Here is a 27,165-nt window from a genome sequence, read left to right as displayed (position 1 = left end):
ACAATATCTGTGTACAGAACACCTTCAGGTTGCCATATTGCATTTTACAGAAAATTACAGAGCTGCAGACTGAAAAAAGAACTATCATTTTTAATAACATTCAATTACAATATGACTTGTGTAGCAATTGTACTGTATACGATCATATTATACATAATGCCCTGTACACACGATCGGACATTGATCGGACATTCCGACAACAAAATCCTAGGATTTTTTCCGACGGATGTTGGCTCAAACTTGTTTTGCGTACACACGGTCGCACAAAGTTGTCGGAATTTCTGAACGCCAAGAACGCGGTGACGTACACCACGTACGACGAGACTATAAAAGGGCAGTTCAGAACCAAGCGCGGCACCCTTTGGGCTCCTTTTGCTAATCTCATGTTAGTAAAAGTTTGGTGAGAGACGATTCGCGCTTTTTCAGACTCTTGGCTTTCAGATCGTTTTCTGCCGTTCAGTTTGTGCTTGTGGGTTTGTATCTGCGCTTCAGTGCGTGCAGTCAGTTCCCCTTGACTTCTCATTGTGTTCTTGTTTGTTCGTTACTGATTTTCAGGTCACTCTTCACAGGCCTTGCTGTTCTTCAGTGCGTTCTGTTACTTCTTCCTGAGCAGCCAACCGTTTTCTAGCCATGTTGCGTATGCATACTCCTCGTAGAGTTCGTGCTGTGCGGGGGCTTGGTGTTGGGGTCCTGACCTTGACACAAGTCCAGTCCATGAACAGGGCGAGGAGGAGTTCATGGACCAAGAATTGGTTGCTCCAGCGTGACCAGTTCTGTCACATGCCTTTGCTCCGTGAGATCCGTGAGAATAATCCTGATGATTTCAGGAACTTACTCCGGATGACGGACCCCGTATTTCACCGTTTGTTGGCTTCGCTGACCCCTTATATTAGCAGGCAGGATACCTGCATGAGGCAAGCCATCACTCCGGAGCAGAGGCTCGTCGCTACCCTGCGGTACTTGGCGACGGGGAGAAGTCTGCAGGACCTCAAGTTCTCAACAGGCATCTCCCCCCAGGCTCTGGGGATCATTATCCCAGAGACCTGTTCTGCCATCATCCAGGTCCTGCAGAAGGACTATATTAATGTAAGATTTTTATCCTTTAATATCACATTTTATTGTATTTAATGTTTGCTAATATGTTGTATTTCTTTCCTCATTCCCTAATTACCATAATTGTAATATGCTGTGAATGTCCCCTTTGTCCTCATGCATGCTGGATTTTTATGTAATTTTTTTTTGTCCTTCATACATATTTTCCTTCACTTACCTCCCCAGCATGCTCTTCTGGGCCTATATTCACCTCGTGTAGTCACTGAACATGTATTTTGTCAGCTCCATAGTAGTGCTTTACCCTAAATACCCCCTAAAATGTTTAAAATTGTGATGTGTGCTTATAATTCAGATAGAGTGCCAGAGGCTTTATTTTTGGGTTCACAAAATCATTTTGACCCCCCCCCAACTGCTAACTCAGCTGATAACAATCCTCTATCTGCTGACTTTGCCAAACCCATACACACTATACCTACCTCTTTAGTGGTCAGATTTATGCATTGATTCCCCAAAGCATGTAGTGCAAGGGCCTGCCTGAATACTTTCAAATGGTACTGTTTAAAGTTTTTGTATCCTATTATTATCTTGATAGGTAATAGCAGAATGTAAAAATGTGCTAAAATGTGTACAGTGTGCATTTATATCTTCGTATTATGACACTTCTTACCTGTCCAGTGGGCTGCCAATAGTGTAAGTAAGGAGGGGCTGACCAAAGTAATACACATTATTTAGGCATTCATCTCTCAATGAAGTGGAGAGGGTTACCTGTCCAAAACATCACCCCCCCCATAAAGAGGGGGGGGGGGGGGATCTGATAGGTGGACCTTACACCTTTGTCTTTAAATACACCCTAAAATAAATGTTATACTGATGTTGGCCAAGAATGTTTGTGTCTAATCTGCTTTCCATGTTTATGTGCAAAATGATTAATTTATTTTTCTTGTTTGACTCCAGTTTCCTTCCAACCCACAGGAATGGCAGACTGTGGCCTCCCACTTTGCCCAGCGGTGGGACTTTCCTAACTGCGGAAGGGCAATTGATGGGAAACAAATCCACATTGTCCCACCACCCAACTCGGGGTCATACTATTACAACTACAAGGGGTTCAATAGTATTGTGATGTTGGCGGTGGTGTCTGCTACTTACGAGTTCCTGTATGTGGACGTGGGGAAGAATGGCCGGATGTCAGATGTTGGAGTCATCGCCTACACGGAGTTCTACAGGCGTCTCCAGAATGGCAGCTTGGGCTTGCCACCTCCAGAAGACAATGTGGAAGGACTCCTATTCGTCTTCATTGCGGATGAAGCGTTTGCGCTGGGGGACCATCTTATGCGGCCATTCCCTATGAGGACCCTCACCCCGGACCAGATGGTTTTTAATTACCGGCTGGCCAGAGCCAGAAGAGTGGTGGAGAACACATTTGGAATAATGGCCAGCCGGTTCCGCCTATTTCTTACACCCATACACATGGCGGAGTATAAACTGAATCACACCATCCTGGCTTGCTGTGTTCTCCACAACTTTTTAAGTAGTAATTCTGCGAACTATGCTGGCTCAGTTGGGCCTGAATCAGGAATTCATGTAAATGAACCAACCCTGACGGCGCTTGAAGCTGGCCGTCCTGGCTTGCCCCCCCTGAGTGCCCGCGAGGTCCGTCTAAGATACCTTGAATACTTTGCGGGTAGGGGGGCCATCAATATGCCAGACAATGTCTGAGACATTTTTTAAATAATAAAAAAAATTGAAATACTAAAATATTTGCTGACATTTACTGCTTGTGTTTCTTTTAGCTGACCATGACATAAATTTGGGGAGTCCTGAAAATGGCGTGATTGTGTAACATTAGAAAGCACTGTTGGGTGTTATTTACTAAAGGCAAAGACACTTTGCACTACAAGTGCACAGGAGACTGCACTGAAACTGCACTTGTAGTGCAAAGTGGATTTGCCTTTAGGAAATAACCCCCATTGTCACAGAAAACAACAATTTTACCACACCCAAAGTTTTGGAGCATTGAAAGAAGAATCCACACATTATTGATTATCAATCTTTTTAATACCAGCACAATCACATGTGCATTTATAAAAGGTTTTTAAAACAAACCAACATGTTTGTTGTATAATAAAAGTAGAAATGTCCATTTAAGGTAAAACAGGCATGTTTAAAAGCAACAAGAAATACACAAATCTGGAACATACAAAGTTCAACTTTGTTCTAAATTGAAGGCAATATCAGACATGAGTATTTATAAACTGTGTATGATATTGCGTTCAGATGGGGTGAAGTCACCCCTGGAAAAGCCAAATTTTGAAGATACACACAAATTGCCGAATGTCAACATGTGCTAGCTGCCATCATGGGGCATCAAGGGACATGTTTTGGGGGTGCAACCCCTTCCTCTCAGCTACTTTATTATTGAGGAAGGGGTTGCACCCACAAAACGCCTACATTGATCTCCCGTGATGGCAGATAGCACATGTTGACACACTGTGTACATCTTCAAAATTTGGCTTTTCTATAATATGTCAAAAAATGTTAAAACATTTTTCATAAAAAAAAACCACAACAAAGTAAGGGATTTGGAGGTGTTTTAAACTCTCCCTAAAACATCAATGATGTTCTTCATTTTGTTTTGAACATCATTGATGTTTTGCTTGAGGTTTTCCAAGTCCCTATTATACCCCGTTATCTCCCCGATCTGGATCTGGGCACTTTCACTGGTGAAATGACCTGGATCCACAACATCACGATCACCTAAAAATATAGAAACAAAAACACACCATGTATTATAAATATGCCGGCATCCATCTCTTACCTGAGGCTGTGGTCACAGACACTCACCTGTTGTGGTGACAATTTACACCACGTCTCCCTCCTCCTCCTCTGCTTGGCTTTGGGGGATTTCCACTTCTTCCTGAGGTGGGGGGTCTGTTGTCTCCTCGGATGAGGGGTGTCCTCCAAGTCTTTTCTCCCCTATGTAAAAAAATAGGTATACTTAGCACACAGATATTTGATGGCAGAAATAGGAGTAGGAAACATTGCTTGGAAGTGGGGTACAATTGTCTATTTTGTCCGAGTTCCAAGATGAAGAAATATTTTGTCACTTTGTGAAGCTTGAATACTTACTTGTTTTGTACAAGCTTCAGAGATGGAGTCACCCCTATAGTATACACTGGAGCACCTGTGTGGGCCCCCTAATAAAAAGGGTGTTCTGGTGTCCCACACTAGTGCTCCAGTGTCCGGATGTGTAAACAGCTGCTGAGTGTCCTCTCCTTACACAGAATCTAGTTTGCATTACATTCTAGTTCCAAACCCATCTAGACAACAAAATTTATTTAACAGAAGTATGCCTGAAAAAATGTTTAGAACTGCATCTGGACAAAACATGGTGTTTTCTAGGCCGAACGAACTAATAATGTGCCCATGAACATGAAAGTTGGCATTTTAACCTGTACAACAGTTAAGAAAAGCACATGGAGCAGCACGAACGTAATAAAAATAAAGAATAGGAATACAGGACAACTACTTACTTTTTTGCAGCACTCTCCTGATCCTTCTATACTGATCGTGCTCCTGTAATTTGAGGTCTGACCACCGCTTCCTGAGTTGATCCTTGGATTGCCGTACCCCAAAATTCCGGTGCAGACTCTTGACAACTTTCGCCATGATCTTGGCCTTTCTGACATTGGGATTGGAGTAAGGTCCATACTTCCCGTCATAGTCATCCCTCTTCAGTATGTCGACCATCTCCAACATCTCCCTAAAGGATATATTTGATGCCTTAAATCATCTCCTCTGGGATCGGGACGTTTCTGGCTCCGGGCTTTCCTCCTCCTCGTTGGTGTAATTATCAGACACCTGCTCTGTCTCCGCCATGTGCTCTTCCCCACTGCGCTAAATGAGAAGGGGCGGGGAATAGACTAGAAAGAACGTCAGGGGCGGGTGGAGTTTCACGCATGCGCAGTGTATATAAAGCGTAACACGCGTGCGTAGTACGTACGATCTGTGAGCGTAGGAAGGAGTATTGGAGGCGCAGATTGTGATAACGAAGGTAAGATTTAAACTTGGGCCTATACTGCTTCTAGATTGAGGGCTATATTGTGACAAGATTAGGAGACTTTAGCCTGACATCAGGGTTTGTCTTGTGTTGTGTCTTGCAGAGAAAATGGATATCGTGAAGGATCAGGAGTTTATCTGCATATTCATATATATGTTCAGGTCTTGTGTTGTGTCTTGCAGAGAAAATGGATATCTTGAAGGATCAGGAGTTTATCTGCATATTCATATATATGTTCAGGGAGCTGCCCTGTCTGTGGCAGGTAAACCACCCTGATTATAAGAACCAAACAAAGAGGAAGGCAGCGTTGGATAATTTGCTGCAATTTGTGAAGCCGGTGATCCTAACCAGCAGACATCCCCTATTTGAAGGCCCTAATTGGTGGCATGAGGAGCACTTATCTAAGGGAGCGCAAGAAGGTCCAGGTTTCCCAGAGATCCGGAGCAACAGATGACATTTATCTCCCCAGGCTGTGGTACTATGACAAGCTGCATTTCTGGCAGGTCAGACTGAACCCAGGCCAGCTCTCTCCAGTCTTCCTACCACGCTTCCTTCCCCCCCAGCTGAGGCTTCTGACGCCCAACCTGGGCCTTCCAGGCAGCAACATGTGGAGGAGCCCAGCTTGAGCCAGGTATAGCATTCTTCTGAATATTTCTGGTTGTCAAATTAATGATGTTAAATCTATGTTAGTTTGGAGTACTAATTTATGATTGTGATTGATGAACCAAAAACTAAAACCATGTCCCTTTTTCATACACAGGGAAGTCTCAGCCAGGAGGTGGCCAGGCCAAGTAGGCTGCCTGATACCCAGGTCCCTCCCCTCCGACTTCAAAGAAAAAGTGGCAGGAAGAGGAGTAACCTGGAGGAGGCTGCAATTGGCCTATTTTGGAAGGCTACTGAGGCCCTGAGAACCCCCCACAGTGTGGAAGAGGATTTTGCAGACCTAACAGCCTGCAAAATGATGCAAATGGAGGAGGGCCAACGCCTCTTATGTGAGTTTGTCATTTTAGAAGCTCTACATAAGGGGTTGATTGGCCAGCTCACATGCGAAAGCCACATTTGTGAGCTCACCCATGGTCCTCCTCCTCCTCCAGGTCCTCCTCCTCCTCCTCCTCCAGGTCCTACTCCTCCTCCTGCAACACCTCCAACACCAGAGCCATAGCCGGGAAGGAAGCGTCTAAGGAAGACCAGAGAGTGATGACCTGGGTTCAGTCTGGTCTGGCAAAAGATGCAGCCTCTTGTATGACCACAGCCTGGGGACATAGATGTCATCTGCTGCTTTCATGATCTCCTGGACTTCTGGACCAGACTGTACTCTCTTAGATAAAGATTCCTCAGGCCACCAATTTTGCTGTAAAATAATTGATGTGTGCCCAATTTCTGATGTTTATCCAGCGTTGCCTCCCTCTTTGTTTGGTTATGAGCCCTTAATAAAGGAATTTTTGTTTTAATTATACTCGCCTATGTGTGTTTTCCTTCAAAAAGGACAGTTTGTTTGTGAGGAGGCAGGTACATTTTAAAAATACAATGTGAAATTGAGACACCAACACCAAACAATCTCCTTGAGATTAAATAATACAAGATAATAATGGTGTTGTGGTAACTTGACACACAAAACACACCGAAAAATATTCTAGAGTAAAACAAAAAAAATTAAAAATAAAAAAAAACAAGATCAGGCTTGAAAAAAATACAAACAAAAAAAAAGAAAAAAAAGAAAAATTTTTTGTCAGATGTGACAAATCAAAATATATTGATGAAATCACGATAAATAATAAAGAAAGAAGTTTGTGAGAAGTCTGTGTGAATATGGGCAGCAAAACAACTTCATTCTTCTAGCATTATAAAGAAGAAGAGAATGCGCTGTATTAAACAATTTAATTTCCGACAACAAGCTCCGATCGCACAGTTTCCGTCGGAAAATCCGACTGTGTGTTCGGGGCAATACACTATTTTGTCAAAAGTATTGGGATGACTGTCTTTACACGCACATGAACTTTAATGGCATCCCAGTCTTAGTCGTAGGGTTCAATATTGAGTTGGCCCACCCTTTGCAGCTATAACAGCTTCAACTCTTCTGGGAAGGCTGTCCACAAGGTTTAGGAGTGTGTCTATGGGAATGTTTGACCATTCTTCCAGAAGAGCATTTGTGAGGTCAGGCACTGATGTTGGACGAGAAGGCCTGGCTCACAGTCTCCACTCTAATTCATCCCAAAGATGTTCTATAGGGTTGAGGTCAGGACTCTGTGCAGCCCAGTCAAGTTCCTCCACTCCAAACTCGCTCATCCATGTCTTTATAGACCTTTCTTTGTGCACTGGTCCAAATAATTTGGTGGAGGGGGGATTATGGTGTGGGGTTGTTTTTCAGGGGTTGGGCTTGGCTCCTTAGTTCCAGTGAAGGGAACTCTTAAGGTGTCAGCATACCAAGACATTTTGGACAATTTCATGCTCCCAACTTTATGGGAAGAGTTTGGGGATGGCCCCTTCCTGTTCCAACATGACTGCACACCAGGGCACAAAGCAAGGTCCATAAAGACATGGATGAGCGAGTTTGGGGTGGGAGAACTTCACTGGCCTACACAGAGTCCTGTCCTCAACCTGATAGAACACGTTGGGGATGAATTTGAGCGGAGACTGTGACCCAGGCCTTCTTTTCTAACATCAGTGCCTGATCTCACAAGTGCGCTGGAAGAATGGTCAAACATTCCCATAGACACACTCCTAAACCTTGTGGACAGCCTTCCCAGAAGAGTTGAAGCTGTTACAGCTGCAAAGGGTGGGCCAACTCAATATCGAACCCTACGGACAAATGCCCTGTACATACGGTCGGACATTGATCGGACATTCCAACAACAAAAGCCTAGGATTTTTTCCGACGGATGTTGGCTCAACCTTGTCTTACATACACACGGTCGCACAAAGTTGTCGGAAAATCTGATCGTTCTAAACTCGTTGACGTAAAACACGTACTTCGGGACTATAAACGGGGCAGTAGCCAATAGCTTTCTTCTCTTCATTTATTCTGAGCATGCGTGGCACTTTGTCCGTCGGATTTGTGTACACACGATCGGAATTTCCGACAACGGATTTTGTTGTCGGAATATTTTATAGCAAGCTGTCAAGCTGTGAAAATGTGTGATGGAGCCCACACACGGTCGGAGTTTCCGACAACAAGGTCCTATCACACATTTTCCATCAGAAAATCCGACCGCGTGTACGGGGCATAAGACTGGGATGCCATTAAAGTTCATGTGCGTGTAAAGGCCGGCGTCCCAATACTTTTCATAATATAGAGTGTGTGTGTGGATAGATAGATAGATAGATAGATAGATAGATAGATAGATAGATAGATAGATAGATAGATAGATAGATAGATAGATGGATGGATGGATGGATGGATGGATGGATGGATGGATGGATGGATGGATAGATGGATAGATGGATAGATAGATAGATAGATAGATAGATAGATAGATAGATAGATAGATAGATAGATAGATAGATAGATAGATAGATAGATAGATAGATAGATAGATAGATAGATAGAATTTATTAATTTTTTTTTTTTTTCATGAAAGTGGAATTACCCTTTTCACCTGTCTGATCATATCATTTACACTTAGTATTCTGCATTTCTACCACAGCCGACTTTACTTTCCAGTAAATAGTATTAGCAGCATTTCCCGTCCTTGGTCTTATCTTACAGCAGGCAAGATTTATAGCATTCCTGGCACATTCCTTTCATTCTTCCATCTGTTTACCTGGAGAATGCAGTATTGTGTTCTCGGGCAATTATGGCGCTCTCATATACCGTAGTGAACACACCATTCCTGATCACAACACAGTAGAGGATGTGATGTAATGTGTGATCTACACACCCCATCACACTGCAAACACCATAATGGCCGATGACGTATCATTCACTCCGACTTTCTCTGGTTTTATTATCGGCATCCTTTAAGTGGTAATTTCAAAATACTGTTATTCATAATGTGAGATATTCGGGGCTGATGAATGGATTACTCACACATCCTCTCTGATGACATCATCGCCCCTTTCCCTGTTTTGTACACATACCTAGACCTCGGGTGGGACCACACCATAGAAAACACATGACTCCATGTGTAGTAGAAGTGCGGAGTGTGAGCACATCGACACATCATTGCGGTCATTTCACCTGAAAAACAAAGGAAAGTTTGGAAGTCTGACTCAGAAGACATACCAGACATAACAAATCTCAGATTTCCTCTGTCTCGTCATGTTGAAGAGATTCTCTATGTATCATTTTTATATAGCAACCGGAAGGAGGCTGGGCATAAAAAAAAAAAAAATAAACACTCCCTTCTGGGTGATCCATGTAAATTGCTGGGATTTTAACAAACTTTGTTGCAGATTCCTACCCCTTTCTACTCTGAAGAAATAGTGGAATGTTTCACTGGACTGATTCTGATTGGGTGGGTCTGGTTCACTATAATCACCTGCTGCACTCTCAGTGTCCTAATGAGGAAAGTTGCAGGGTCTGTGTCCCTTTAGAAGGATTTAACCCTTAGTAGGTATCTCAACAAAAAAAGGCATTTCTGTTAGAGGATACCTAAAAATCTGATTTGTATCTTAATGCAGACTTCTGGGGAAACAGTGAGCCAATCACACAAGCAGGAAATGACATTTCTAAAGGCGTTCTGTAAACCAACTGCATGAAGAATACCTCCAGGTTGCCGTATTACATGGAATCTGAATCTGAAAGATTGAAAAGGAAAGGTCATTTTTAATAACATTAAATTACATGTATTTATTTATGTGACTTTTGTTGCAATTGTATATACTATATTAATATTTTTTGTTTTCTATTTTTATCCACAAAATTGGGGTCACTCTTTAATTTTAATTTTTTCTGTTATGCACACTGAAGAGCTGGGAGACACAGGGCTTAATTTAATATGCTAACCCCTGTACTCATATTGTTACATAATTGGGACCTTGCACTCTGTTTAGTGCATACTTCTGCACTTTGTATGTTACATACTCCTGGCCCCTGCATTATATACTGCTGACCCCTACACTCCATACATTACATACTGCTGACCCCTGCACTCTGTACATTACATACTCCAGGCCCCTGCACTCTGTACATTACATGCGTCTGACACCTGCACTCTGTACATTACATACTGCTGTCCCATGCACGCCATACATTACATACTGCTGACCCCTGCACTCTGTACATTACATACTGCTGTCCCCTGCATGCCATACATTACATACTGCTGTCCCCTGCATGCCATACATTACATACTGCTGACCCCTGCACTCTGTACATTACATACTGCTGTCCCCTGCATGCCATACATTACATACTGCTGACCCCTGCACTCTGTACATTACATACTGCTGTCCCCTGCATGCCATACATTACATACTGCTGTCCCCTGCATGCCATACATTACATACTGCTGACCCCTGCACTCCGTATATAATACATTGCTGACACCTGCACTCTGTATGGATCTGTATGGATCTCTGTATAGATCTGTATGGATCTCTGTATAGATCTGTATGGATCTCTGTATGGATCTGTATGGGCCTGTATGGGTCTGTATGGTTCTGTATGGGTCTGTATAGATCTCTGTATGGATCTGTATGGATCTCTGTATGATCTGTATGATCTGTACGGATCTCTATATAGATCTCTATGGATCTCTGTAGGATCTGTATGGATCTCTGTATGGATCTGTATGGATCTCTGTATGGATCTGTATGGATCTCTGTATGGGTCTGTACGGATCTCTATATGGGTCTGTATAGGTCTGTATGAGTCTGTATGGTTCTGTATGGGTCTGTACGGATCTCTGTATGATCTGTATGGATCTCTATATAGATCTCTATGGATATCTGTATGGATCTGTATGGATCTCTTATAGCTTACTTCTACATCATGAGAAAATAAAACAGTGAACATTATTATTATAGTATTACCAAAATGTAACATTATAATAACAAAAATAATAATGTAGACTTTATTCATTAATTGAGTACTTAATTATGTATTTATTTATCATTATAAATAATAATATAGCAGAGTAAAATAAATAAAAGGAAATCTAAAATTAGAGATCTGTAAAGATAAAAAAATAAACTATATAGATTTGATGATCCGGCCGGTATCTGGGGGGCTCCCTTATTTTTAACCACTTCAATACAGGGCACTTTCACCCCCTTCCTGCCCAGGACAATGTTCAGCTTTCCGCGCTCTCACACTTTGAATGACAATTGCTCGGTCATCCAACACTGTTCACAAATGACATTTGTATCATTTCTATGAGACAGATGGAGCTTTCTTTTGGTGTTATTTGATCACCACTGGTGACCCTGACTCTGGTGTAATCAGGATTACCAGGACTAGCATCCCCATTGGAAGATTTCTACTCCATTCCTGTTCCACCTTACATCAGAGTCCCCCTTACATGAGAGTCCCCCTTACATGAGAGTCCCTGTCAATGCCTGTTTAAATCGGAGCCCCTATCAAAGCTCCTTTGACATTGGAGTTCTACTTACATCAGATTCCCACCTTACATGAAAGTCCCCATCAAAATCTCCTTTACATGGGATTCCCCATAAGAGTCCTCCTTACATCAGAGTCTCCTTTACTTTAAAGTCCCCCTTACATCAGAGTCTCCCCTTACATGATAGTCCTCATCAGAATCCCCCCTGTCACATTTGAGTCCCTATTGGAGTCCACTCTTACGTTAAAGTCCCCCTGACATCAGAGTCCCCCATACATGAGAGTCCCCATCAGATCCCCCTTACATTAGGGTACTCTTACATAAAGTCCCAATCAAAGTCCCCCTTACTTCAGAGTCCCCATCAGAATCTCCTTTTACATCAGAGCCCCCTTACATAAGAATCCCCATCAGAGTCCCCCCTTACATTAGAGTCCCCAGCAGCGTCCCCTTTACGTTGTAATCCCTCTTATATCAGAGTCTACCTTACATGAGAGTGCCCATCAAAGTCCCCTCTTACATCAGAGTCCCCTTTCATTAGAGTCCCCCGTACATGAGAGTCCTCATCAAAGTCCCCCTAATAACAGTGTATCCCCTTACATCAGAGTCCCCTTTACATTAAAGTCCCTCTTACATCAGAGTCTCCCCTTACATGATAGTCCCCATCAGAGACCCCCCTTACATGAGAGTCTCCATCAGAATCCCCTCTTACATCAAAGTCCCCCCTGACATCAGAGTCCCCCTTACATGAGAGTCCCCATCAGATCCCCCGTACATTAGAATACTCTTACATAAGAGTCCCCATCAAAGTCCCCCTTATATGGTGTCCCCCCTTACATCAGAGTTTCCTTTTACATCAGAGCCCCCCTTACATTAAAGTCCCCTTTACATAAGAGTCCCTGTCAGAGTCCCCCTTTCATCGGGGTCTCCAGAAGAGTCCCCTTATATCAAAGTCCCCCTTACATGAGAGTCCCCATCAGAGTCACGTTTACATCAGCGTCTCCTTTACTAGGAATTTCCTCTTATATCAGAGCCCCCTTACATCAGAGTCCCCTCTTACATCGGAGTTCCCGTTTCATTAGTCCCCCTTATACGAGAGACCCCATCAGAGCCCCTTTATATCAGAGTCACCATCAAAATCCCTTTTACATCAGAGTCCTCTTACACAAAGTCCCCCCCCCTTACACCAGAGTCATTATCAAAGTCCCCCCCTTACATCAGAGGGCCAGACAAAATATTGCAGCAGGCCAGATTTGTCCCCGTGGTTTTGGCACCCCTACAGCAAACAATAATAAATAGGGCTGACGGCACAGCAGAACATTGCAGACACTTTGGGGTTGATTTTACTAAAGACAAATAGGGGGAGATTTACTGGAGCACTCAGAATCGGGTGCAGTTGTGCATGGTAGCCAATCAGCTTCTAACTTCAGCTTCTTCAATTAAGGTTTGACAATAAAACCTGAAATCTGATTGGTTTCTATGCAGATCTGCATCAGATTTTGCACTCTCCAGCTTTAGTAAATCTCCCCCATAGTCTGTGCACCCTGCAAAGTGCATTTGCTCCAGATCTTAGTAAATGAGGTAAAGCTTCACTTTGCAATGATTACCCAAGAAAAATTGTAAAAAAACAGCATTTTTGCTTGCACGTGATGGAAATCAGCAGAGTGCACAGTCTATTCGCCTTTAGTAAATCCCCCCTCCTGTATGCAGTGCAGGCTCCTCTCCTGCTGCAGTAAAAGAAGAGTTAATAGACAGAAGAGAAGGGCGCGTGGCCCTCGGGTACAGATCTAAGTCCAAGCAGAATTTCATGGCCTGGAGGATGAATGTTTGTGTTTTGCATTCATCACAATCCAGATTGGAGGCCTCCTGATCCCCGCCGCCCCATACAATGGCAGGAATCTGTGCAATGTCTGCCCCGCTCTCACTCCATGCCCGGGGATTAGGAGCTGCCCTGGCGGGGATGTGCTGCACAGGTAAGGCCCCCGATCTCTGGCATGCTGCGACTTGCTGGTGCTGGGAGCAATGGGCGGGAGCCACCTCCCTTCACCTGTATGGGTGGCCCCTTCCTCCGTCACAGCTGGGTGGAGATCATTCCTGGAGTCCTGTTGTGTCTCAGGAATCCAGGTAGACGACGGAAGGACGGAAGGACGGACGGTGCCGCTCACAGGAAGGTGAGTCCATTGTACCCTTTCTAGAAATGTGCCAAGTACCTGCAGAAGAGCTGACCTGAGCCGCATCGCCTACCAGAGTCTGACCATACACTATGCAATCTGATTGTACAATCTCCTTTAGATCTATATGCTGTGTGAGAAGGCCTTCCTGACTTGATACAATTCCAATGTATTGTTTAGATGTCATATTCCGGGGCTTAGTAAATCGAAAGTACGTTGGACAGTGCCTTGAAAAAGTATTCATACCCCTTGAAATTTTCCCCATTTTATCATGTTACAACCAAAAACATAAATGTATTTTATTGGGATTTTATGTGATAGACCAACACAAAGTGGTACATAATTGTGAAGTGGAAGGAAAATGATAAATGGTTTTCAGAATATTTTACAAATAAATATGTGAGAAGTGTGTGTGTGTGGGGGGGGGGCATTTGTATTCAGCCCCCTTTAGGGCCGCTTCACACCATAGAAATGCAGTCCGGATACGTTCCAGATACTTTTGTGCATGCGCGTTTTTTTTTTGTGTGTGCGTTTTTGATGCGGTCCAGTGCATTTTTCCCCCCTCTTTATTCTTAACCTTTTTCCCAATGCGTTCCAGTGTGTTTTTGATGCTTTTTAGGGCCAGTTCACACCACATGCAATCCACTGCATTTTTGTTCTGCATCAAAAATGCATGGAAAGTAGGTTATATGGTTTTCAATAGCATAGTTCTCACCAGTGCTTGCAGTTCCAGAAAAAAAAAAAAAAGTAGAACATGCTGCATTTTACCTGCACTGGAAGGGCCAGTTCACACCATAGAAACCCAGTCCGGATGCGTTCCAGGTGCTTTTGCATGCGCGTTTTTGATGCGTTCCAGTGCGTTTTTGGTGCATTTTTAATGCAGTTCAGTGCTTTTTTTCCCCTCTTTTTTCTTAACCTTAAGGGCCAGTGCACACCATAGAAATGCAGTCTGGATGTGTTCCAGATGGTTTTCTGCATGCACGTTTTTGATGTGTTCCAGTGCATTTTTTCCCCCTCTTTTTTTCTTAACCTTAAATAAGGACATGTTTGTTCCAGTGCATTTTTGGTATGTTTTTGGTGTGTTTCAGTGCATTCCAGTGCATTTTTGATGCATTTTACAGCATTCCAGTACAGTCCAGTGCAGTAAAAATGCACAAAAACGTAAAGAAAGTAGGCTATACGGTTTTCAATAGCATATTTCACACCAGTGCATTCCAGTTCCAGAAAAAAAAGTAGAACATGCTGCATTTTTCCTGCACTAGACTGTACTGGAATGCTGTAAAAAGCATCAAAAACTCATGGCAACGCACCTAAACGCACCAAAAACACAGTGGAACACCCATGTTCTTATTTAAGGTTAAGGGAAAAAAGGGGGGGGGATGCACTTGACTGCATCAAAAACGCACCAAAAATGCATCAAAAACGCACTGGAACACCCATGTTCTTATTTAAGGTTAAGGGAAAAAAAGGGGGGGAAGAAATGCAATGAACTGCATCAAAAATGCACCAAAAACGCATCAAAAACGCGCATGCAAAAAAGCATCTGGAGCGCATCCGGACTGCGTTTTTATGGTGTGGACTGGCCCTCATTCCAGTACAGTCCAGTGCAGGAAAAATGCAGCATGTTCTACTTTTTTTTTCTGGAAGTGGAACGTACTGGAACTGCAAGCACTGGTGTGAACTATGCCACTGAAAACCATATCACCTACTTTCCATGCGTTTTTGATGCATAAAAAAAACAAAACGCACTGGACTGCTTGTGGTGTGAACTGGCACTTAGGGTTAAGAAAAAAAGATGGGGAAAAAATGCACTGGATTGCATTTAGGGCTGGTTCATACCACAAAAACGCACTGCAGATCTGTTCCGGATGCATTTTTGCATGTACATTTTTGGTGTGTTCCAGTGCGTTTTTTATTTTACAGATGCATTGTAGATGCTTTTTTTTTCTTCTTTTTTCCTGTTTTTCTTCACTGACTGGGGTCCAGTGCGTTTTTTATGCATTTTACCGCGTTACAGTACAATCCAGTGCAGGAAAAATGCAGCGTGTTCTACTTTTTTTTTTTTTTTTTTTTTTGGAATTGGAAAGCCCTGGAACTGACTGCACTGGTGTGAACTATGCCATTGGAAACCATCTAACCTACTGTCTCCCTTTAATGTATTTATTTATTTAAAGTGTTGCATCTTTAAAGCATTTATCTATTATTTAAATAAATGCTTTATTTATTTATGATAATATGTATATTTGTATTTATTTATTTTATGCTTTATTTGACTATTTAAAGCATTGCATCTTTAAGGCATTTATTTATTTAAATTAGTTATGTAATTATTTATTTATGCTAATATTTATTTATATTTGAATGTATATATATATATATATATATATATATATATATATATATATATATATATATATATATATATATATATTAGTAAATATGAAATACTGATAGAGAACACTTCATAATAACTTGATTTAAGAAAACATACATACAGTATCTCACAAGAGTGAGTACACCCCTCACATTTTTGTAAATATTTGATTCTATCTTTCCATGTGACAACACTGAAGAAATGACACTTTGCTACAATGTAACAAATCCTGTATAATGATAATAGTAATGGAAAAAAATAAGCAGAGCATTCATATGCTGCACACTGATTCGCCCTAAAGCTGGCCATACGCTAATAGACTTTAGAGCGAACGTTTGCTTTAAACATTCGTGTTTTGGAATGACAGCCAGTTCACTTGGTTAGTCCGCAGTTCAGGAAGTGATCCTGCTGCCCGAATGCCTTTTTCTTTGCCCAACGATGATTTGAAATTAAACTAATGCACCACTACAATGAGCCAACATGGCAGTTGCCATGTGGCCTTATTGGCTTGAGACAGACAGAGCTTACTTTTGGTGGTATTTGATTATATTTTGCTAAACAAACAAAAAAAGACCAAGAATGTTGAAAAAAAAGAACCCTTTTTCTTAATTTCTGTTAAAATTTTGCAAATGAGTAATTTTTCTTCTTCACTGATGGGCACTGATGATGTTGTACTGATGGGCACTGATAACCTGTACTGATGGGCACTGATAACCTGTACTGATGAGCAATGATGAGGCTGCACTGATGAAGCTGCACTGATGGGAACTGATGAGGCTGTGCTGATGGACACTAAGAACCTGCACTGATGATGCTGCACTGATGGGCACTGATGAAGCTGCACTGATGGGCACTGATGAGGCAGTACTGATGGGCACTAATGAAGCTGCACTGATGGGCACTGATGAGGCTGCACTGATGGGCACTGATGAGGCTGTACTTATGGACACTGATAACCTGTACTGATGGGCACTGATGAGGCTGTACTGATGGGCACTGATAACCAGTACTGATGGGCAATGATGAGGCTGCACTGATGAAGCTGCACTGATGGGCACTGATGAGGCTGTACTGATTGACACTGATAACCTGCACTGATGGGCACTGATGAGGCTGTACTGATGGGAACTGATGAAGCTGCACTGATGGGCACTGATGAAGCTGCACTGAAGGGCACCGATGAGGCTGCACTGAAGGGCACTGATGAGGCTGTACTGATGGGCACTGATTGAGCTGCACTGATGGGCACTGATGAAGCTGTACTAATGGGCACTGATGAGGCTGTACTGATGGACACTGATAACCTGCACTCATGAAGATGCACTGATGGGCACTGATGAAGCTGCACTCATGGGCACTGATGAGGCTGTACTGATGGGTACTGATGAAGCTGCACTAATGGGCACTGATGAGGCTGTACTGATGGGCACTGATGAAGCTGCACTGATGGGCACTGATGAGGCTGCACTGAAGAGCACTGATGAGGCTACACTGAAGGGCACTGATGAGGCAGCACTGATGGGCACTGATAACCTGCACTAATGAGAAGGCACTCATTATCAGCATCAGCAAGGTTTTGCTGATGATCACTGATATGCTGCACTAATGTACACTGATTGGCACTGGTGGGGCTGCACTGATTATCAGTGTAAATGTGCCCTGTCAAAGGATTAGCCAGTTATCGGCTTTCCTTTCCTTCATACACTGACAACGGGGTCAAATTTGTCTGCCACTATGTTGCAGTCCTGCTATAAATCGCAGATCGCCGCCATTAGTAGTAAAAACAATTAAAAAAAATTAAAAGTCCCTAAATCTATCCTGTAGACGCTTTAACTTTTGCACAAACCAATCAATATACGCTTATTGGGATTTTTTTACCAAAAATATGTAGAATATATACTGGCCTAAACTAATGAATACACTTTTTTTTTTGGGGGGGGGGGATATGTATTATTTTTTTTTCAAAATTGTTGCTCTTTGCTTGTTTAAAGCGCAAAAAAATAAAAACTACAGAGGTGATCAAATATCACCAAAAGAAAGCTCTATTTGTGGGAAATAAAGGACATTAATTTTGTTCGGGTACAACGTCGCATGACTGCGCAATTCTCAGTTAAAGCGACACAGTCGTATCGCAGTGTATGGTAAAAAATGGCCTGGTCATTAAGGGGGTAAATCCTTCTGGGGCTGTAGTGGTTAAACGTACTGTAAACACACTGTATATAGCTGGTTGCTGTGCAGGGGGCTGGGAAGCCAGCCCCCGCCTCCTTAACAACCAATGAGTCATCAGCTGTCAGCGGGCTTCCCCCCTGAAAGTGAAAAAAAATGCCGGCAAAAAGAAATCGATAAAACAAAACAGCGTTGGGTTTTCCCCCCAGATCTATACCAGGCCCTTCGGGTCTAGTATGAATTTGGGGGAACCCCCCCCCCCACGCCAAAATGTTTAAAAATGGTGTGGCGTCCCCCCCCCCAAAAAAATCCATACCTGACCCTTAGACTCCTTATCTGAGCATGCCAGCAGGTCAGGAAAGGGAGGGGACGAGCGAGCACCCCCCCCTTCTGAACCATAGCAGACCGCATGCCCTCAACATGGAGGGGTGGGAGCTTTGGCGCCCTCCCACACCAAAGCACCTTGCCCCCATGTTGATGAGGACAAGGGCCTCTTCCTGACAACCCTTGCCAGTGGGTCTGCAGGCGGGGGGCTTCTGAAAGCCCCCCTTTAAGAAGGGGGCCCCCTAGATCCTGCCCCCCCATGTGAATGGGTATCGGGTACATTGTACCCCTACCCATTCACTCGAAAAAGCAAGAAAGAAATGCAATAAAAATACAAGAGCCAGTTTTTTACAATTCCTTTATTAATAGTTCTGTCTTCTTGAGCCATCTCTTCCCGCCGTCTTCTCCTCGAGCTGTCTCTTCCCGCCGTCTTCTCCTCGAGCTGTCTCTTCCCGCCGTCTTCTGCTCGAGCTGTCTCTTCCCGCCGTCTTCTCCTCGAGCCGTCTCTTTCCGCCGTCTTCTCCTCGAGCTGTCTCTTCCCGCCGTCTTCTCCTCGAGCCATCTCTTCCCGCCGTCTTCTCCTTGAGCTGTCTCTTCCCGCCGTATTCTCCTAGAGCTGTCTCTTCCTGCTGTCTTCTCCTCGAGCTGTCTCTTCCTGCCATCTTCTCCTCGAGCCGTCTCTTCCCGCCATCTTCTCCTCGAGCCGTCTCTTCCTGCCGTCTTCTCCTCGAGCTGTCTCTTCCTGCTGTCTTCTTCTCGAGCCGTCTCTTCCCGCTGTCTTCTCCTCGAGCTGTCTCTTCCCGCCAACTTCTCCTCGAGCCGTCTCTTCCCGCCATCTTTTCCTCGAGCCATCTCTTCCTGCCATCTTCTCCTCGAGCCGTCTCTTCCCGCTGTCTTCACCTCGAGCCGTCTCTTCCCGCCGTCTTCTCCTTGAGCTGTCTCTTCCCGCCGTCTTCTCCTCGAGCCGTCTCTTCCCGCCGTCTTCTCCTCGAGCTGTCTCTTCCCGCCGTCTTCTCCTCGAGCTGTTTCTTCCCGCCGTCTTCTCCTCCAGCTGTCTCTTCCCGCCGTATTCTCCTCGAGCCGTCTCTTCCTGCCGTATACTCCTCGAGCTGTCTCTTTCCGATGTCTTCTCCATCCCGCCGTCTCTTCCCGCCGTCTTCTCCTTCCTGCCATCTTCTTCCTTGCCGCTGGTAACCCACAATTTTTTTTTTTTTTTTAAACGCTCTTGTTCTGTTGCTGCCTTGCTCTGTTTTGTTGTCGCCCGCTCTCTGCCAACTCTTATATAGACATCACCTGGAGAGCACCCCCTGCCCCAAAGCTCCCACCCCCCATATTAAGGGCATGCGGCCTGGTATGGTTCAGGAGTGGGGGCCGCTCTCTCGTCCCCTCCCTTTCCTGACCTGCCAGGCGGCATGCTTGGATAAGGGTCTGGTATGGATTTCAATGGGGGGGGCACACCATTTGTGAACCCAGGGTTAGATACTATCAGTATGTATCAATGTATCACTATCAATATGTATTGATCTAATTGATTAGAATTCATTGATATACTATGTATTGATATAATGTCAATATGTATCAATACTGTATAAAATATGGGCCACATAGGGTCAGCTCAAAAAATGGGATAAAGATAAAGTCCCTATTCTGGCTGAGGTTCCTAGTAGTATCTATATACTGAAAAATGTTACAGATCGATGTTTTTCTACGTATCAATATCAATATGAAATTGTATATTTGATTATAATTGATAAAGGGAATGTATTGATATAACATGCAGTTATATAATATCTGGTTGAATATTCTTAGCCTATAGTGTTAGGCTATTTTCTTTGTTGGTGAATACTTTCAAACTTGGTTGAATGTTCTTATGGCTTTTTTTTTTACTTGGGATTGAATGATAAGGGAATGTTATATCCTCCCAGAGAAACATTATACAGATTACAAACGTTACAGGTAATTTTTGTTATGTTTGTAGGAATGATGAGATGTTTGCAAAGCAAATTTTTTATACATAGACCCCGAAGTATGAGGAACAATAGATAGATAGACAGAGAGAGAGACAGACAGAGAGAGAGAGAGAGAGAGACAGACAGACAGACAGAGAGAGAGACAGACAGAGAGACAGACAGAGAGAGAGACAGAGAGAGAGACAGAGAGAGAGAGAGACAGAGAGAGAGAGAGACAGACAGAGAGAGAGAGAGAGAGAGACAGACAGACAGACAGAGATAGACAGACAGACAGACAGACAGACAGAGACGGAGACACAGACAGACAGAGAGAGACAGACAAAGAGAGACAGACAGAGAGACAGACAGACAGACAGATAGATTTGCTTGCACATGATTGGATGATTGAAGTTGGCAGAGCTTCTGCTCATTTACTAAGAACTACAGCAACTGTACTTGCACAGTGCACAGTCTATTTGCCCTTAGCAAGCCAACCCCTAAAAGTGTAATTTCTGTCTGCTGCCTCGTTCTTCTGCTATCAGCATGAGTCACTACTGACAAGTTTTCCTGGATCCAGCACACAGCCTGTGATTGACAGACTCAGTTCTGTCCCTGTGTGCTGTGTCATGGAGAAGGGGGGTGTGTCCCTTCCCTCCAATCAGATCTCAGAGCTCTCCTCACTGAGCCCTGCAGAGTGTAATTTCAGCAGTCTGTCCCCTTTTTTTCCTGAAAACTCAGACAAGCTGTATAAATTCTGGACTTCAAGTGGATGTAGAGAAGGGAATACTGCAGATAAACAGGTACAACTTATGTAGGAGGATTTGTTTCATCCCTGTGTATCACCTGAGGCCATTCACTTCACTGGGTATATGGAAGAGTTTACGACCACTTTAAATGTAAACAATCTTACTATTGATGTATTAGGCACGATTCACACTGGGGCGACTTGTCAGGTGACTTAGACGCCTGACAAGTCGCACTTCATTCAGTGCAATGGAACTGTTCTAATTGGAGCGACTCAAGTCGCTCTGACTTAGAAAAAGGTTCCTGCACTACTTGGTGGTGACTTCGGAGCAGCTTGCATTGACTTCTATTAAGAAGCCGCACTGAAGTCGCACTGTATAGGGCAGCTTCAGAGTCGCCCCAGTGTGACCCGAGCCATAGAAGCATTGTTTGTGTAATATGAAGGCACATATATACATGGGAACCGCTATATTTATCCAAAGAGCGTCCTCTACAGCATACTGGCAGGGGACAGGCTTCTGTACTCAGGCTGTGGCTGCTTTCTAAAGAAAATTAACTGTAAATTAAGCACATTCTTTATTGTTCCAGCTGAAATATATTTAGCTATTTTTAAAGTGAAACTGAAGTAAAAAAATATAATGAAAACAAATATGAGCAGGCAGGTTCTTTATTGGAGAAGGGACATGTTATATCACTTGTGCAATAAAACATACTTACCTGCCTGTTCACAGTCTTCTTTAGAATACACACTGAGCTGTGCATTTAGAGGGTTATAAAGCAGTTGTAAAGCGCGGATGTTTAAAAAAATGTTAAAAACCTGCAAAGCAATGGCATAATGTGCTAGCATGCATTGCATACTAGCACATTACAAAATACTCACCTTGGAACAAAACCCTCCAGGGTTGTGCTGTCAGCGCTGAGATGGTTGACATCTTCCCTCGATCTTTCTTCCAGGTTCACGTGCTCCGGCTATGTGATTGGCCAGGGCCGCGATGACAACACGTGCGGGAGCCCTCGGTTCCGGCACGAAGTTCTGAAGTTTCGGCAAGGTATGCCGGACCTTCAGGGCGCATGCGCCAGTGACGGCCCGTCTATTAGGGGTGCCTGGGTACCACCCCCTCTCTCCTCGCCACCCCCTATATGCATAGTGGATAGATTTATGCATAGCATGAATCTATCCATGGCCGCCACGGCCGCCCCCTATTCATGCGTCTGGCCCCTTTCAGGGCACCCGGCACATGAATTACAGCGCCCAGGGTTTTTTTTTTTTTTTGAAGCACCTGATTAGAGCCAGAGGCTCTATCTGGGGTGCCAAGGTTCGCCATCACTGGTCTAGGGGTATCTTTTTGAAAGTAGAACTTGGATATGTAGCACAGGGACACTCTTCACCTTGTCAAAGCTTCTTAGTATGGTCCCTCCAGCAACTGCTAAGGGACTGAGCAACACTGAGACACCATAGAAAAGGTCCCTTTTCAAACAAGCTCTGGCCCTGATCCACAAGGGATAGCAGCAGCACACGGTCACCAGGATCCTACACTCAGGTCTCTACTCACAATGTTCCTCGATACTGGGATGCCTCCTTCCAATACAAGCCAGACATTTCTCCAGAACTCTCCAGACCAGATCCTCAGTGAAATCCCTTAACCACTTCATGACCGCCCTCCATGGATATACTGCGGCAGGGCGGCAGGGCGCCAGATCTCGTACCTAGTACGTAATCCAACACTTCCAGGTCTGGGGCGCACACAATTGCCTTTCTGCACGCGCAGTGAACAATCGGCGGGTGCCGGTGGACATAGAGTCCGCGGTACCCTCCGCTGGTCTCCCACTGTGTGCGATAACAGCAGAAGCGAGCCGGCGGCGACGCGTGTGCGTACCCTAAACCCGGGAATGTGAGATCACGTACTTTGTTACGTGATCTGGTGCAGAGCGGCCTCCCTGCCGCAGTATATATATGGTTCTGTCAGTAGGGAAGGCATTGATCCTGTGTGCCTGCAAAACATGGACATGGATCTATGCCTTCCCCTAGTAAAAGCGCCACCCCCCACAGTGCACAAATACTGGCTAGGCACACATTTAACCCTTTGATGTATTGGTGTCACTGGTTCCCACAAAGTGTCAAAAGTGTCAGTTAGGTGTCCGATTTGTCCGCCACAATATTGAAGTTCTGCTATAAGTCAATCGCTGCCATTACTAGTATAAAATAAATAAAAAAATAAATAAAAATATCCCATAGTTTGTAGACACGATAACTTGTGTGCAAACCAATCAATATACGCTTATTGGGATTTTTTTTTTTTTAACCAAAAATATGTAACAGAATACATATTTCGACATGTGCAATTCGTACCGAATTTGTTTTTTTAAGGAATTTTGACAAATTTGTTTATTCAGAAATATCCGAATTAAAGAAAACCCGTTCACACAAATTTTTCCCAATATTCGAAAATTCGGAAATTTGAAAATTCGGAGATTTGAAAATCCGAAAATTTGAAAATCTGAAATAATAACTAACAAATAATAACTTAACTATTACTAACTAATAAATTATAGGTATTGGAATTTCCTTTCAAATTTGGCTGTTAGTGAACATAACGAATACGAAGTTACAAATTATCCGAAATAACGAATGCCGCATCTAAACAAATGAAACAAAGCAAATTAATAATAATAAATAACAATAATAATAATAATAACAACTTATTATTATTATTTATTATTAATTTGTTCCGTTCAATTCGTTTAGATGCGGCATTCGTTATTTCGGATAATTTGTAACTTCGTATTCGTTATGTTCACTAACAGCCAAATTTTAAAAGAAATTCCAATATAATTTAATAGTTAGTTATTATTAATTAGTTAGTTATTCTTTCGAATTTTTGCATTTTCTTCCTTATTTTCGGATTTTCGAATTTTTGAATTTACGAATTTTTGAACTTAAAAAATTTACGAATTGCGATCATAACGAATGACCCGAAAAACGAAAAAAAAAACAAATGAAATGAACACAAACACATTTTTCGACAGTGCGCATGTCTATACATATTGGCCTAAACTTATTAAGAATTTCGATTTTTTTACATTTTTTTTTTTTTTATTGGATGTGTTTTATAGCAAAAAGTATCAAAAGTATCAGTTAGTGTCCAATTTGTCCGCAGCAATAAGTCGCTGATTACCCCCTTACTAGTAATAAATAAATAAATAAATAAATAAATAAATAAATAAAAATTCCATAAATGTATCCCATAGTTTATAACTTTTGTGCAAACCAATCAATATACGCTTACTGAGATTTTTTTCTTTTTTACCAAAAGTTTGTAGCAGAATACATATTGGCCTAAACTGATGACATTTTTTTATTTTTCACATTTTTTTTATTGGATATGTTTTATAGCAGAAAGTAAATTTTTTTTTTTTCAAAATTGTTGCTCTTTTTTTATTTATAGCGCAAAAAATAAAAAACGCAGAAGTGATCAAATACCACCAAAAGAAAGCTCTATTTGTGGGGAAGAAAGGACATAACTTTAATTTGGGTACAGCGTCGCACGACCGTGCAATTGTCAGTTAAAGCGACGCAGTGCCGTATCGCACAAAAACGGTGTTTTATGGCGCTGGGCGTAATTCGATTAGAAATAGCCTGTAGGTCTTATTTAAAAGTCGTTTGTAAATGGGGAGAACCGTACATTCTTCTTCAGCATTAAATCTGAAATCGCTGTGCGTTTATCACACGTGACATCAGACAATTGCGGCGATGATCTGTATCTGTCTCCTGCAACTCCGACTTTTCCCTTCTTCCCAGATCTAGCTGCTGGACTCATTATTTCATTGCTCCGCTACAAGCTTCGGCTTGTTCTTCTGGGAGGCTGAGCTCACAATGCTCGCCCTCGGGGGAGAGATTTGGAAGGTTTTATTGAATAGGAATGCAGATAAACCTGTATGAGGATTTTTGTGTTTAGATGTGAAATTCCAGATTGTCAGAGGAGAAGCAATTACACATTTCATCTGTAGTAGATTATGGTCATAGGCCCCATGTAATATTACATCACTATGTACTGACACCTGGCAAGTAAGGACAATTTATGGACCATGGTGGATATTTAAAGGGTAACTCCGCTTTCCTTCGAAAAAAAAAAAATTAGCAAACAAAAAAAAAAAATAATATACAATTGCGACACAAGTCATATTATAATTGACTGTTATTAAAAATGACCTTTCCTTTTCAATCTGCAGCCGCTGTAATTCTCTGTAAAATCCAATATGGCGTCCTGGAGGCGTTCTGTACACAGATGGTATACAGCACGCCCCCTGAAAATGTCATTTCCTGCTTGTGTGATTGGCTCACTGATTTTTTTTTTTCCCCAGAAGTCTGAACTAAGATGCAGGTCAGATTTTTGGGCATCCCCTGCAACAACAATGTGCAGTAAAACCTTGGATTGCGAGCATAATTTGTTTCGGGAAGAATGCTTGTAATTCAAAGCACTTAAATCGAATTTCCCCATAAGAAATAATGGAAACTCAAATGATTCGTTACGCAATCATTTATTCAGGTCCTTCAGTTTATAGTCCATATAAAAAGATTAGGCCCCTTTCACTCTGGGGCGGTTTGCAGGCGTTATTGCGCTAAAAATACCGCCTGCAAACCGCCCCTAAACAGCCTCCGCTGTTTGTTCAGTGTGAAAGCCCAAGGCAAGCCTGGCAAGCCGCATCTTTGGAGCGGTGAAGGAGCGGTGTATTCACCGCTCCTAAACCATTCCTGCCCATTGAAATCAATGGGACAGCGCGGCTATACCGCGGCAACACCGCGGCTATAGCCGCGCTGTACGAGTGGTTTTAACCCTTTTTCGACCGCCAGCGGGGGGTTAAAACCGCACCGCTAGCGGCCGAATACCGCTGTAAAACAGCGCTAAAAATATTGCTGTTTTACCGCCGACGCCCCCTACCTCCCCAGTGTGAAAGGGGCCTTATAGCAATGTGACCAGGTTTTGTAACCATAAAATGTCCATCCACAAATGGAAGCCTCCGCAAGGGGATTAGAAGCAAAATCCAGCCGGAGCTACAGAGTATAAAAGAGGAGAGGCGCCTCTAAGATTGCTACACTTATGTCCTGTACACGCGGTCGGATTTTCCGACGGAAAAAGTGCGGTCGGATTGTGTTGATGGAAATTCCGATCGTGTGTGGGCTCCATCTGATTTTTTCCGTCGGAATTTCCAACACACAAAGTTTGAGAGCAGGCTATAAAATTTTCCGACAACAAAATCCGATCATTTAAATTCCGATCGTGTGTACACAAATCCGACGCACAAAGTGCCACGCATGCTCAGAATAAATTAAGAGACGAAAGCTATCGGCTACTGCCCCGTTTATAGTCCCGACGTACGTGTTTTACGTCACCGCGTTCAGAACGATCGGATTTTCCGACAACTTTGTGCCACCGCGTGTATGCAAGACAAGTTTGAGCCAACATCCGTCAGAAAAAATCCAATGGATTTTGTTGTCGGAATGTCCGATTAATGTCCGACCGTGTGTACGGGGCATTAGAGGCACCTCTCTTCTCTTTTATACTCAGTTGTGACATGACACTACTTGTATATCAAGTCAAAATTTATTTAAAAAAAAAACGTAGCTTGTCTTGCAAAACGCTCTCAAACCAAGTTACTCTCAAACCAAGGTTTTACTGTCATTTTTGATGGGATGCTCCCAATAGGAAAATCACATCTAAAGGGGTGCAGATGCCGCCACTTTCCTCATTAGAGCCCCCTGCAGGGGCAGCAGCTGATTGATAATTTTGAAATCACTCCCATACAGATGTACTTTGCACATGGACACAAA

At 43.1% G+C, this 27,165-nt stretch overlaps 1 protein-coding gene across 1 annotated transcript in view; it reads left to right on the top strand.

Annotated features, from left to right (window-relative positions):
• Positions 1-13,683: 13,683 nt before the first annotated feature.
• The window catches only part of FERMT1 (FERM domain containing kindlin 1), a 99,350-nt gene continuing 85,868 nt past the window's right edge, over positions 13,684-27,165 (top strand). The window contains exon 1 of the mRNA XM_073628620.1: positions 13,684-13,778. The gene's annotated coding sequence lies outside the window, so the exon portion shown is untranslated. The remainder of the gene's footprint in view (positions 13,779-27,165) is intronic.

Source organism: Aquarana catesbeiana, linkage group LG04, assembly GCF_042186555.1.
Source record: "Aquarana catesbeiana isolate 2022-GZ linkage group LG04, ASM4218655v1, whole genome shotgun sequence".
Classification (NCBI taxonomy): Eukaryota; Metazoa; Chordata; class Amphibia; order Anura; family Ranidae; genus Aquarana; species Aquarana catesbeiana.
The sequence above is the reverse complement of the archived record's forward strand: the minus strand, read 5'-3'. Positions and strand labels throughout refer to the sequence as shown.